This window comes from Sceloporus undulatus, chromosome 5, assembly GCF_019175285.1.
Source record: "Sceloporus undulatus isolate JIND9_A2432 ecotype Alabama chromosome 5, SceUnd_v1.1, whole genome shotgun sequence".
NCBI classification, from domain to species: Eukaryota; Metazoa; Chordata; class Lepidosauria; order Squamata; family Phrynosomatidae; genus Sceloporus; species Sceloporus undulatus.
Genome location: NC_056526.1, coordinates 97,640,329 through 97,654,484, shown reverse-complemented (window position 1 = coordinate 97,654,484; position 14,156 = coordinate 97,640,329).

Genomic DNA, 14,156 nt, shown 5'->3' with positions numbered 1-14,156 from the left:
TATCAAATGAATGTGCTTCCTAAAATTTTGTTCAGTTTTCAAACCATTCCGATTTTGCATTCTTTTAAACTTGGATAAGTGGCAAAATGATATATGAGATTTGTCTGGAACAAAAAGAAGGCCAGAATTGGAAAGAAAATAATGTGTGATAAAAGAAAGGGGGGGCCTGGGACTATCCAAATTTGAAATTTATTACTTTGCATCTACATTGTTGTGGTTGATAGAATGGATTCTGTTAGAAAATGGATATAATTGAATTTAGAAGGGGAGGACAAGATTGGGTTTTCATGGTTATCTATTTTACAATAAAAGAAAATCCACAGAGAATGTAAGAATCAATCATAATTAGATCTATGTTGAAGGTGTGGGATAAATTAAACGGAGACTCTGTAATCAAATTGTTACAGCTGTTCTCCACATGAAGCTTTTTTTGGGAGGGAAGATAACCAAGAAAAAATGGTTAAGATATGCTGATTTAATTAACGTAACACCAGAATTCGACAGAATTCAAAACAATGGAAGATTACAAAGTTCAGGCATCTCATGTCATGGTATCTGTACAGGCAACTAAAAGAAAGAGGGAAATTGATAAGCTACAGCCAGGCATATGTAATAAGAGAAATGAATGGGAAGAGATAATAGGGAAAGGAAAGAAGAAGGCAATTGCTAGATTTATAAAATGATTTTGAGTTGGGATACGGAGGAGGAGGGTGATTAGGCAGCAGATTCTATGGGCACAGAATGTGGGTCATAACATAGCATATAAAAATGGGAGAATATTTGGACCAAAGGTCTCAAATATACTAGCAATCAGAACTTAAAGGAGAACATAATAAAATGACTATAGATGGCATCTCTCTCCGCAAAAATTTCCCTGATGTTTAAAAGCAGTAAACCAGAGTGTTGGAAGTGTCTCAAAGCAAGGGTCTATTACCATTTATGGTGGACATGTACTATGGCAAAACAATTTGGCTAAAGGTGCATAATATCAAATAAAGAGCTAAACATTCAAATTCCTTCTTCCCCTGAAACATATTGCTTGGTATGATAGATTCAGAATTGCGAAACAACAGGGTAAACTAATCTTCTATCTTCTTACATGTGCCAGAATTTTATATGCTACATATTGGAAATCTGACCAGACCCCATCCATGAAAAGTGGCTAATGAAAGTATTCAAATGGCAGATGGATAAGATGAACCTGCTGGATGAGGGAAAAAAATGAAGAATTTATTTAAAGAGTGGAAACCTTTTTTACAATTATAGAAAGAAAATGGAAAAATATTGTGTCTTGAGATAATCATGTAATATGTTACCTAGTAAGTGGCGAGAAATAGAATTGGAGTGTTTCAGAAATCAGATCTTTCTGAATCGGGTTCCCAATTTATAAACGAATATAGAGCAATGAAATAGAGCTTATGCTTCTCAATTAAGTTTAGCTAGCCTACATGGTGCTCCTTGTTCGAAGGAGCTTATAAGGTAAAAAATGGCTTAAAAATAATAAGACAAATCTACTCCAAAATAGGAATCAAATGATTTGTGTACCTAATGAGAGAACAATTAAGTATTAAATTGGTGTATGCTCTCCATTTTTTCTGATAATCGGTTCATACAAAATTCACTTAAGGCAAACAACAGGGTAAAAGATGTTTAAAAATTTATATGACAAGAAATTGAGGCTGTAAATAGGACTGAACCAACTGTGCACTTTGTGAAGGAAACATTTGAGCTACATGAGAAATAAAACAATGGGAAATTGCTACATTGTATAGGTAACAGACAGTTTGGAAGGTATAGTATGTAAATGTTGTGTTTTTTTATTAATGTTAAAGGTTTAAAGATGAAGGTGAGGGATTTACAGAATTGGTGGGAGGATTTCATTATTGGAGGCAACATTACATTATTAGCATCTCCAAAAGTGCCCCTTTTGTTTTATTGTTAAAAATGGTCATTCCACACCACATGGAACTAAGAACCATAACACAATCCGGCCGGGAAGCAGTACAATCGGGGAAACTGCAGATTGATCAGGGATCTCATAACAGCTGTTCACAAGGATCTCCTCCCCCCCAACCACCTCCAACCATCACCAACAGAAGCTAATTGTTGTATGCGAAGAGGTGGGATTATACAAGATAATAACAAACTCCACAACAATTTCAGCTAAAGCACACTGGTCTATTGTAAGTGCAACAGTTAACTGGTGACAAGTATCAATCAGTTAGTTCAGTCAGGGGTGGAGAAGAGAACCAGAAGTAGTCGGAGTGCACCTGAGCAAAGCAGAACATTTTTATGTACAACCAAATCATGCATCCTCTTTGCCAATTCTACCAAGAAGCACTTCTCTAAAATCAATTGTTGGAACAATTTTTCCTTTAATCAATGAATATCACTCTGAGTAGTTTTATTTTAAAGAAAGACTAGCCGGGAAGGAGACCATGCATTGCTACCTGTAAAGTTCACACAAGTGTATAATCTCTTACAGAGAGAATGTGAGTTTTGTCTGTACCAACCAATTTTACTTTTGATATCCATGAGTTTGCTGTACTGATATAGTTTTATAAAACTCCAGGACACGAAGAAGACTTTATATTCATTTTTCCAGTGAAGTTTATTTTTAACATTATATTCTGAAGTGAAATGACACCATACTTGCCTTGTGGTTTCGTACTGCCGGGAAGTCAGTAAAGATGAAAACGACAGGTAAACACAGATATGGTTTCCGGATGAAGATTTAACAGAGATAAAGCAAGGAAAAGAGGAACATTAGCCCTAAAAGAAAATGAACCTAATCCTTAACTAGTGTAATAGTGCTATTTATCATGTGGTCCATAACTCCTGAAAATAAACAACAAAGGCTCAATGGAAAATCCATTTCAAAAATGTTCCTGAGACTGGAATGAAGTGTGATCAGTGGAATGTGGAAGGGAGGACCAAGAGAAGGAGGGAGTGATCTTAAGATATTAAAAAATAAACAACTTGATAAAAGAAAAGAATCATAGAATCAGAACAACCCTGTGAATTATTCAGTACATCAAAACAAAAAGACCAGAACCTCTGGTTGAAGAAAAGCCAGAGGAAGAAACCAGGAGGAAAGAAACAAAAGCGGTGAAGAAATGTTTGCATTTATTTATCCAAGTGCATAACACTGTGTGAACATAATAAACACATTGAAGGATCACAAGGGTTTTTGATGGGATTTAATGTCTGAGGAAAACACGAGGAAGGACATGGTTTAATTATGACTTATTTGACTCCAAATTCAACTCCAGCTTTGCCAAACCCTCAAAGAGACAACTAAGAGAATCCTGAAATTGGGTTAAAAAGTGGAAAGCAGAAGGCAAAGAGCGAAGGGCACATAGCCAATAAAGAGAAGAACGAGAACCTTGGGCTGACATGGGATGATATGTAGGAAGTGTTTGCTCTCCGTCGAGATAGAAGATGGCCAGAGAAATGGACTGGCTCTAAGCGTCAGACCTTAGTAGGAAACTGAGGTAGTCTGAGAGAATTGTCCCGAAGAAGGATTTATTTCTGGGTTCTACAGTACTTAAATACGAGAAAGATGGATTGTCATAAGCCCAAACTCTTCAGAGTTTGAAACAAGGCAAACAAGGACTTGTGTAAGTTGTTTAATCTGTGCAATCTATATGTGTGAACAGTGGGGGTTTTGTGTGCCCCCTCCGCCCATATTGACCATTAAAAGCTCTTTGCCACATCTATATAAGAAGATGTGACTTGATGCCAAGAGGCTATAACATTCTTCTCTGATTTGCAACAGGGCTCGCTCAACCTAGGACTGCGGGCTGGAAAGGAAATTATTTGATTATTTTGTTGAGTAGTTACTTTGTTGAGCACCATCGGGTGAAAGGGCTTCCCTCAACCCAGGTTCTTAAGGTCATGTCACCAAAGACGTGGAAAAGACAGTACTGGAGTCCAGACGGGCTCAGTAGCACACATGACTTTCTGGCTGCATGCTGTCTCCAGCCTTTCTCAAATATTGGTAGGGCCCCCAGGGGGGGCCCGCGAGGCTCTGTTATGCAGAGGTTTACTTAGAACAATTTTATAGACAATGAACTATTTACAGTCCGGCGCGGGGCGCGAAATGTTTTTCTTCTTCCTGGGGGGGGGGCATGACAGAAAATAATTGAGAAGCACTGCCATAGGCCCACCTTTCGGTGTATGGGACAACAAAAGCCTCTCGACAAACTAACAAAGTGAGCTTTGGGCTCCGCCAGAATTAAAAGTTTATCTAATCAGAAAGGTAGGGGAAATAACGTCCTTTTGTTTCTTATAATCCAAGGCTGAAACCCACAATGGGATTTGTTACAGATTTTCAGTGAAACAGATTTCATTGCACCATTATTGTGCCACAGTATTTCATTCAAGTGACAATGTCTTATTCTGAATGCAGGGATAATAATTTAAGTCAAATGCAAACAGAGAACGAAGTTAATGACACCAGTTTGTTTAGAACAGCCAGAAACCCACATACAGCCGCCTGAAGGAACATCTAAGTTGGAAGGATGATTTCAGCAAGTGCCATCTTCTTTTTTCTTGGTTCATTTGGCTTGCAACTGCTTGAGTGTCAGTTGTATGATAGGTAAAAACAAATGGAAGGCGGAGGCGGCACTTGCTACCACACTGCTGTCAGCATCTTGTGAAGGTACAAAGTTATTGATGCGATTCTGAACGATTTGGTTCTGTTTCACAGTTCTCCTCTCGCTTTTTTCTCCCCCCCCACATGTATGTGTATGTTGTACATAAAATGCTGCCATCTATTTTGTGGTTTCTACCCTGGTTGCCTACAAGATGGGACCCAATGGGAGGTATTCCTGAAAAATCACAAATTGCACTCTCCCCACTATTTGCATCTTCTGCATGCTCTAAACTATTTGGGCTCCAGCAAAATGTGGTCTGCAGTTACTAACCATCACGGGTGGATCTAAACAAGCAGTACAACTTTGGAATTTGTTGCTGTTAAGTCCACTTTAGAAATACTGTTTACACAATGAATTCAAGATCACATAAGAACCAGCAACTTTACAAATCTTTTAACAGCATGATTTCAAAGTTCCAGCACAACACCTTTTCTCTTTCTTTCTGTTGTGTATTCGCGCTGCATGGGTTCCCACTACTTCTTATCTACTCCAATTTTTGATTCATCACTTTCGTAGACTTGTGTACCCTTTCCAAATTCAGCCATATTTTAATAATTTGCCCAGTTTTCAGCGCAGGTTTCTGGCCCATCCACACTAAAACTTTGCAATTTTTTCAAGTATCTTAAATTCTTTGTTATAATTGATATTAGTTAATTTGTACATATATTGGCTGCCTACGTCTCACACTGAGTGGTCCTGCAGCTGGATGTGACCTCCATGATCCACTTTTACAGAGCTTCCTTTTCTTTCTTATACATATATTTTTATTCCCCATGACTATCCCCACCATATAATTCACTGCAATTTTAACTTCTTTGCACTTTATTACTATATTTCCCTCTACCTGAAATTATATTCTGACATGGTGTGAGTGAACTCCCACTCCCTCCTCCCATACGTGAAACTCATGGAAACTGAAATCTACATCAGCTTGCCATTCCCCACCAGTCAAGTAGATCCTCTGGAGAGAAAATTAAGACCAGTCTCTCTTTCCATTCTTGGGCAAGGTGATGGAGAGAGCAGTTGCCTTCCAACGCTAGGCGGTCTGGATGAAACCAATATTGTGGATTGCTGAGCAGGCCAACCTGCAACAATCAAGCTTAACGGAAGACTGGAGACGTTGTTGAAAATGGGGGATGCCATGTCATCGTAAGTTCACTCTTGTGATCGCTCTGTTCTTAGCAAAAGTGATTGTGACAGAGAGAGCAGGCTCTGAAATTAACAAGTCCTTCCGGCCTCCTCAGTTTTTCTTGTGCCAACACGTCAGCAGAATCCGCCCAGCTTACGAAAATGATGAAGCGACTGTGGACCCTGGAGGAGACCTCAAGCAAAAGAAAAGCAACCCTTTGTGTGCATGAGTGAGTCATTCGGGGAGTGGTGTGGCATAGAAATCAGTATCTCCCTCCCAACTGTGTCTCACTGCCACCCACAAATCTAACTGGGGTTCTTTTCTTTCCCTTCTGCTGTCTATTGCTTCCCTGCATTGAATGCTTTGTAGTGCTTCATCCAAAAAGAATAGGCACCTCCAGCATCAGTTTGTAGGCCTTTATGCTATATGGCTTGCAAGCTGCGTAGGGGTCCTGTGGTGGGCAAAAGGGCGCAACCTCCAACTGCCCTGATTGGCCAGTGTTAGTCATGATTAATCCTGCTGTCCCATTTTCATCTGCTTTTTAAACGCTCAGCTTCTCTTCCTCCGCTCACCCCCTTTGCCCTTAACCTAGTTCAGTTGCTGCAAACGGATTTCAAGCTCAGAGTACTCAGTTGACTCAGGAGGAGGAAGAGGAGAGGAGAGGAGAGCATAGAATCGAACAGACTGCAAGAAACCATCCAGTCCAACCCCCTGCCATGCAGAACTCTCAATCAAAGCATCCCGACAGATGGCCATCCAGCCTCTGTTGTGAAGACCTTGAGGAAAAGACTCCACACTCCCGAGGAGTGTGTTTCCACTGTCAAACAGCCTTACTGTCAGGAAGTTCATCCTAATGTTGAGGTGGAATCTCTTTTCCTGCTGTTTGCATCCATTGTTTCCACGTTTCTAGCTCTGGCGCAGCAGAAAACAAGCTTGCTCCCCCCCTCATAGCAAAACTACCTTTTCCCATTTTCATATCGGGAGCCAGACTGCTAATGGGCCACAATGACCTTTGGAACACAAGGAAACATTGCCATGGGAAGGCCACATTGACCTGAAGACATGTGAAGGATCCAGGTAATACCATGATAAAGTTAAATGGGTTTGCTGATTAATCCATTCTCCCCTAGATTTTTCTGCAGTTCTTTCTGGCACTGAGACAAAGGCAAAGGCAGGTTAGACCATTTCTCCTACCTACCCCTGCTGCCCTATCAGCAACTCCTAATCGATCAATTTGTGTATTGTCCTAAATCCAATCATGTAGTTGTTACTCCAAAGTTTAAAAGATTAATCATTCCAGAATCCCATGTAGATTTCCTGTAAAGACCACCTACTCTTTGTTTACATTGTAAGATAGCACTAGTCCCTAGCACAAATGGAACAGAGGTTTCAGATATAAATATCACTCGACCTTGTTATACACAGAGCCTCTTCCACTTACTTTGCTGCCCTCATGCTGTTTGAGCAACACCCTACTTTCCATGGTTTCCTTCTCAGGACAGGTAGATATACTACCCCTCTACCGATTTCCATATATCATTCTGGCTAGCTCTGTAGGGTGTTTCTGTTTTAATTATTATCATGTGTTGGGTTGCAACTGTTTGCATATTTCCAATAAAAACCTTCTTATATTCACCAAACCTGGAGTCCACTGCAGTTAGTATTGTATAACCAGGTAAAACAAGGCTTATGTTTCCTAGCCTCTCACAGGAGCCTCCTTGAGCTAAACAGTTCTCTCCTAGCATTTAAGAGAGATGCTGACACAGTTGCCAGGGAACCCCAGTCCCTCCCCCATCTTGGGGTAACAGTAGCCTCCTAGCTTATATGTTCTTCTTTATTAATAATTTTGACATCCTATCATATCTTGATGTTGTTTGGCCCACTATGTTTGGTTTCATCATGAAATACTAGCTGGTGTGGACTGTACATATGTGTACACATACCTTAGAGCTAAAGCTTGTTTGTTTCTTATTACCATTAATCACGAGTTGACAGTTAGAAAGCGGATAGAAGAAAATCAATTCATGGAGATGTGTGCTGGAGAAGAGGCTAAAGATTCATGGACAGCCAAAAAGGCAATGGGTCCTTGATCCTCCTGATCCTCCCTGAAAGCCAAGATGACTAAACTGAGGTGTAGTACTCTGTCCACATCATGAGAAGGCACAATTCATTGGAAAAAAAACCCAATAATGCTAGGAAAGGGTGTAGGAGTAGAAAGAAAGGAGGGCTCATCTGATGGATCTTTCCTGGCTTCTGAGGGCACGCCGTAGGCCCTCAGAGGCCGGGAAGGAGGCGGGGGACACCCGCGCGTTCGTCCTCGCCAGCCTCCTTCTTCGGCTTCTGAGGGGCCTCGAGGCCCTCAGAGGCAGAAGAGGCGGGGACACCCGCGCGGGCATCCGCCCAGCTCCTTCCGGCTTCTGAGGGCTCGAGGCCCTCAGAGCCGGGAAGGAGGGGGGGACACCCACGCAGGCGTCCCGCTGGCTCCTTCCCTGCTTCTGAGGGGCCTCGAGGCCCTCAGAGGCGGGAAGAGGAGGGGGACACCCGTGCGGGTGGCTCTGCTGTCTCCTTCCCGGCCTCTGAGGGGCCTCAGAAGGAGAGGCCTGGGGCCGCGCAGGCCCTGGGAGGAGCTCGCAGAGGCCCAGGAGGCGGTGGTGGCGGCGTGGGGGCCCGCGGGCCGGGGGTTGCCAACCCCTGGTCTATATAGTCAAAGGATTTACTATAATCTATGAAGCAGATATCTATTTCTTCGGAATTCACTGGTGTGCCCTCTTAACCGGTTTCTGTGCCAGGGGATAAATGAAATAAATCAGACTTTAGGGATACACAAAAACCAGTTGCAGAACATTCATTCTCCATGGGCATTCCATACTCAGACCTCAGAACAGCAGTTCTTCTGCAAAAGAACTAGAAAGGAAGATTGAAACAGCAACATGGAATATACCACAGATTACAGTCCATCAACAACAGGATGAACAAAGAAATGGTTTCCTGGCATACTAACACATTCAACATTATCGGACCCCCATCCTCATGAAGGCGCCCTTGACAGTTCATGACATTCCTCTCTTGTTTTCCCACACTATATCCAATATACATTTATATGGTTTTCTACTCTCCTTGGCTAATGCAATAGCCTTCATCCAGCCTTTGTCCCTCAATGACCATCAAAACTGAACTTGTTACTCACCCATAGAACGTTTTGATTTGAATTGACACTCTCACACACCAGCTTTATAAGGTCTGTCGTTGGACTCTCCACTCCAACATGCATTGAGGAGTGAACGCGGACACGAAGGAGTGTCTGAGTCATAAAAGCTCAAAAGTGCAAACAAGATCCATTTGCAACTGACTTTACAGAGTAACACACTATGTCTTTGAATTCTGTCATCTACAGGTATTTTAAACCACAGCCACAAAGTTACTATATTTCAGACACAGAAATTGGTTAAGCCTGAAACAGTTGGACCTGATGAGTGCTTCTGGTCACTTTGGGGGCACATGCCCCCTAGACAACACATGCCCCCAATGTGCTGGTAGCCCCCCTAGGCACCTAAGGCAGCTGAAGCCTCTGGCAAAAGGAGTCGATTTTAATCCACTTCTGCCAGCAGCTGTTTGAGCTGTGGCATGGCCTGCTTCAGGAGTGGGCCACCTGTCACACACAGTCCCCAGCCAATCGGGGCCGAGCAGCCTTTGACCTCTTCCTTTTGGCTTGCCTTTTACACACCTTAGTTAATTCCCACCCCCCCCGCCACCTCAACGAACATGGTTTTCTGGCTCTTGACATTTGCGTCGTGGAATAGACTTGATTCTGAACCAACAACACCCTGTAGACATGGGAACATTTTTATAAACTGAAATACAGTATTCTGGAATTGCATTGGGCAAGAAAATGTTTGTGAAAGCTTTAATCATCCTGAATGAGGGCAAAATGCTAGGAATTTGCACCTATACATATCAGTTAACATATAGAAATGTTGCATAATATTTGATCTCTTTTGCAGATTGAACAAAGGCATAGTTAAAAATCTGTTGACAACCCGTAGTGGCCGCTAGACTGTCTTAGGGGCTGTATTTACAGGCCAAAAGCTTGTATTCTCCACAGCTTGGCATCATCCTGTTTAGACATGCAGGCCACAGCCCGGCTGGAAACGGACGATCAGACACAACATTTCCATAGATCCAGCCCAATCCAGTCCAACTGGCCTATTCCCAGTCGAAAACCCCAACTGTTCGCAAGCAGTTTTTCCTAGAAGGGGAGCTTGGTTACCTGGGTGAAGCCGTGTTGCCGCTTTTCTGTCCGGAGTCCACAGCAGGGCCTACAAGTAGAATGGCAGTGGTGCAGGTAAAAGAGTGTCGCAGTGGAAGAGGATCCATAATGCACTGGTGCCACTGGGGTGACACAACACACTTGTGGCGCTGTCTGAAAACTTGCCATCACCATGCCAGATCAGGTGGAGTGCCAGGGGTGGTGGGGTGATGGGCGCTGATACATGGGCAGGATACAATGTGGTTGGCCATCATATCTATCCTGTGCTTCAGCTTCCTAGGGACAGGTTCTTGATGTTATTAAATTTTAATTTCCTCAGACAGCTTGACCGGTGACCAAAATAGCAGTGGCCACATGGCATAGGCAGAATCAGAAACAGTAATCGAAAGAAAAACTGGAAAGTAATTAATTGCAAGCAATGCCATCCTAAGCATTGAGGTTGTGAAACAAGTTTACAGGCTTACAAGGAGTTACTAAAAAAAACACTATTTTTCCTTCCAAACAATCAGGTTTGTTGATTACATTAAAATGATGAGCAGAAATTTGAATGGAATTACAGTGTGTTGTAAGTATGGGTAGATGTGGGCATGAAGCTTGTATGATGATCATGATTACAAAAAACAAACACTTAAGCATCCTAAACCCCACCTTCCTCCCTGGGGGGGGGCGTATGACCTATGACTCTTATGAATGCTGTGCGTGATGTAGCATAAGCCCCAAGTGCTTTTAGCATCCCTACATTTCAGTACAGTAACATGCAAAAGGGGCTTTTTTCATGTAATTTTGAATTCTCTTAAGGGGAAGAAGAGAGAAAAGCTTGCCACATTAACAAAAATAAGAGACTACTGGCCTCTGGTGGTCTGATTCAAAATGAACTTATTGAAACTGTGTTTCTTCCAGCTAAAGGCACCAGATCTTGTATGATCATGGAAGCCATTGGATGGGAGACTACCAAGGAATTCTAGATGCCTTCATAAGAAGGCAAAAACCTCTTAGTATGCCTTGTCTAAGAAAAATATGTGAAAAAGATTCTTGGGGTTCATGAACAAGTGACTTTAGGTCACATATACACAAACAAGACAAGGAGGGGCCAGGTAACATATGATTCGAAAAATATTGTTGCCCCTGTGAGTAACATTGCTCTCAACCGAAGAGTGGAAATTTTACTTTTTAGGACTATATGGCCACTGGCTATGATGGATGGAATATTTTGAAAGTTGTATGCTAAAAAGTAAGTTTTTCAACCTCTGGTTTCAGCTTCTACATTCCAGATTTCTCCGTTGTTCCCACTGTACGGGATGCTGACAAAGGGGTGTGTGTTCTGTGTTTTTCAAAAATAAATGAATCAAAGCAGAGGGTGCTGAAGCCTGAGTAGGTGATGACATTTGTATTGATTGTGTGCCAAGCCTATATACTCCCCCCTCCTCTGGTTTTGGAGTGTACTTGTGACATCTGTGATTTGTTAAAGTCGTCACCACCATTACTTCCAGGGTGGCAAGAAGTGTTTCAAAATAAAGAGTGGTCCTCCAGCCACCTTCCTCCCTTATTCCTTTGAATGCTTCAGGGCCCATAAGTATGCAGAACAGTGCAGAATGAATGAATGCTGAATGAGGTAATAGATACCAGGGGACTCAGGGCTGATCTGGTGGTGGCCCAATAGAGTGGGCAAAAAGAGTAAGGAGGCTGGGAGGGGAAAAGGGAGGGCTGTGAAGATTTTACCCCTAGTACATAGTTGTAATTTAACTCTTGGTTGGTTCTTGGCTCCCCACTGACTCAGTTCTAGCAATCTAGACCAATACTCTCCATACTATGGCACTTTCTTTCAATTCTCTCTAGATATATATTTGTTAAATACAAGGAATTGTTAGACCAATGATCCATGATGCCTACTATTGTATGTTTTGAGTAATGGGCATACATTAGGATTTCATCCAGAAGTCCTTTTCAGACCCATCTCCTGAGATTTTCCAGCAAGAAATCTTCCATATGCAAAGCATGTTCTGTGCTAGTGAACTGTCAGCATGCACCCCATCCTATCTGAACATTTTGTATTATTTGTGTCATTATTGTCTTCTGAGCTTTTTGTATATTATTATTTGGTCTCTCTATGCATGATTATATTTGGTGATAATTGATAGGATTGTGGAATCAATTATCATATGTTTGTAATTGCACAACCGTATTGCGAACTACATGTTCTTTTTTGTGACACCAATAGCTGGTCATTTTTGAAGTTGTTTTGATTATTGTGTAGTCCCACATTATGTATACATCATAAACAGTGGATTTTTAATGATACATTTACAACATATTCCTTGATCCTTCTGGAGGTTATAGTTTGATATTATCATTGTAATTCTAAGGAATCCAGATCTTGTTAAAACTAGAAGTAGCACCATTAGATCAGAAGATGCACAATTCATCTGAGTTGCCTGATGACCCAAGGAGGCTCCTCTCCAAAGCACCACAGAGTCCAACCTGATGGCTGGTTGGACTCTCAATAGAAACAATCACTTGAAACCGTGTGCTGACTAACTGAATATGTCCCTGTTTATGCACATTGCAATAAGCAAATACATTTACGAGTATGAGTTTGGGTCCGGTCATATAGAGTTGCCAGGTTTTCAAAACCACAATAAGAGACAGTCTAAATTCAGGACATGTGGGGTTGACAGATAGGAACTAGTTATTAACAAGCTTGTGTTCTGCTACATACCAAATTGAAGTATTGGTATCAGTTAGCTTAGTATATAGTTCATATAGTTCATATTCATAAATTAAATGATGTACAATTTTCACTCTTTATGGAAATCCGTACTTGGTTTTTAGCAATAGTGAGCATATTTCTATACTGCTAACCAATGTATTAAGTGATTTACAAAGCAGGGACGTAGCCAGGATTTTAGGAAGGGGGGGTCCAGACTAAGTACCACCATTATAATGGGGCTTGGGTGTGGCGGCGCAGTAGCACACACCATTCATTTTTCTAATGGAAGGGGGGGTCCGGACCCCAAGAACCCCCTCTTGGCTACGTCCCTGTACAAAGTATGAGCTAACTGCTCCCAACAAGCTGGGTGCTCATTTTAGTGACCTACAGAAGGATGCCAGGTGGAGTCAACCCGGAGCCCCTGACTGGTATTGAACTCACAACCTTGTGGTCTGTGAGTGAGTGGCTGAAGTACATTTCACCACTATGCCACCAAGGCTCTTGGTTTTTGTTTTGGAATATACAAACAGTCCTGAATCAGCTTTATCTAGTTATCATAATTATGTGTATTGGCAGTTTCAGACATGCTCATTTCTTCCTGATACTTGGTCTCATCTTTTCTCAAGGGTCCACACCCCCAAATACAGGTTTTGTCATGCTGTTCAGACTAAAAATATGATTACCAGTCATCAGACAAGGGACATCTTTTATAATAAGGGACACTTGATGATAATATATGGGACAAACTTTCCAGACCTCAAATAAGGGACATCCTTCATAATGCGAGGCCCATGGCAACTTTAACTGGAAGGGGTGAACAGCAAATTTCCCTTTCCTACAGAAATCCATTCTGTGAGTCTGAGGCAAAATATTACATAACAAAAGCAAAAGACCAATAACTTTTGAGTTAGGCTCTAGATAATGTCTACCTGCTTAATGGAGTTCAGTTCCACTGCTAAAACCTCCATAAAGCTATGCACAACAAATGTGTATTTAGTTAAAAGATGTTCTGTTGACTTCCTAAAAGAGACCCCAGCAATGCTTGGAACTGCAAAACATGTTAAAGAATTGTAGTGACACAACTGAAAAGTTCTAAATCAAATCCTGCTAGTACTACATAAAAAAAATAATAGCTGAAATGGAAAATCAACAACAAAAATGTTAGGATGTTAAATGCCAAGTGATCTACATTATTTCTCTCAGAGTGATTAAGGTATTGGCATTTCCCCAATATGCTGCAATTTAATAGCCGGTGGATTTTTAAAATTATTATTTCTAGAGAACAATCAAATATTATTTCATTAAAGAAACTTGAATGCTTGTTAACAAAAATATCCAAATTAACTGTCAACATATGTTGCTTTCACTCTTTCAAATAGGAGTGCCCCAACTATT